The following is a 1,582-nucleotide window of genomic DNA, read 5'->3' as shown; positions in this document are numbered from 1 at the left end:
TGTGTGTGTGTGAGTGAGTGAGTGAGTGAGTGAGTGAGCGAGTGAGAGAGAGAGAGAGAGAGAGAGAATTCCCAATTACATCCAATGTGCAGAGAAGGGATAGTGGTTATATTGGTAGGAGGATGTTGGAGATGGAGCTGCCAGGCAAGAGGTCAAGAGGAAGGCCAAAGAGGAGATATATGGATGTGCTAAAAGAGGACATGAAGTTAATTGGGGTGAGAGTAGAGGATGCCGAGGATAGAGTTAGGTGGAAACACATGATTTTCTGTGGCGACCCCTAACGGGAACAGCCAAAAGAAGAAGAATGCAATCAGTAGTAATGCTTGTCTTTCCAACCTCTTATCTGTTAAGTGCTTCTTAATGATCTTTTGTATTAATCTCAAAGGTAGTGAATAATTAAATTCTCTTCTTTTCTAGTGGTCTTTTATCTCAGCTTGAGTTTTTCCTGTCATGAAGGGAAGAGAAAATGTTGTGACCTCTCCTTATTTTTCCCCCCTGGTGCTGAAGGCCTGACCTGGGTGCTGGACTCTTCCCCTTTGCTCCATCCTTTCCTAACCACCTTCCTCTCACCATTCTTCCCCTTTCTCTTATCTGCATCAATCTGTCTCTACCTCTGTAGCCAAACTAGTGCTTATAAATCCCGGGCTGCTGTGCATCTGTGTTCCTGTTTTTTCATGTTTGACATGCTTCTTATTGAACATTGGCCATAAATCTCTGACCCCCTTGCAGCCTCTGAGTAAAGCACTCTGATATTAAATAATGGGACTTAGGGAGGTGATCTGGTCCTCTGTTGAGCCCCAGAGGGATAAGATGTGATATTGTTCCCATTCCTGGCTCCAGAGTGGGAGTTATCTGCAGCCTGGCTCCCTGCAGTACACAGGAAGAGGATGCCGTGGCCAATCTGCTCGGGTAATCACTGGAGATAATAAAGCTTGATCTGTTCTCATGCCATTGGGTAATATTTGCTTAAACTGAGCTAATGACAATCAGCAAGGACGGTGTGTGAGCATAAGATGTGCTCACATTATCACTGAAAAACTCATTTTAATAACAAACTTCATTTTTAGAGCACCTTTTTAAAACAGGGTTTACAAAGTGTTTTACAGAGAATAAAACAAAAAATTAAAACATGATTCAAAGGAGAATCAATGTTTTTTTTAGAGTATGATAAAACCAGTGAAATCACTAAATTCACAACAGCCACAGCAGGAACAACAGCAATAACACTGAGTAGGTCAAATAAAATTCACTGTGGTATTTCCATGTGACCATGAGTTTCTGCATCATACCCCTGGCTGAAAGATGATCAGGTCCCTGGAGACATCCTCCTTCTCCTTAGCGACAGCGAGAGGAAACTACATCTGACCTAAGAACATTCAGTGTACAAAAGGAGACCCGACTGCCCAGACATCTGTTGTGTAGAATGGCATCTAATTTACCTTTCAGTGTGAAGGGGAAAAACAAATGAGGTGGGGGTGGAAGGGAAGTATAGGGTTGAGAGTGCGAAGCAGAGGTCTGTATGCATAGATGGATTATAAGACAATGGACCCCTGGGCACAGGCAGCCCTCCTAAACTTCTGGA

This window comes from Monopterus albus, unplaced genomic scaffold (genome assembly GCF_001952655.1).
Source record: "Monopterus albus unplaced genomic scaffold, M_albus_1.0 scaffold171.1, whole genome shotgun sequence".
Taxonomy (NCBI): Eukaryota; Metazoa; Chordata; class Actinopteri; order Synbranchiformes; family Synbranchidae; genus Monopterus; species Monopterus albus.
Note: the sequence above shows the minus strand (reverse complement) of the source record.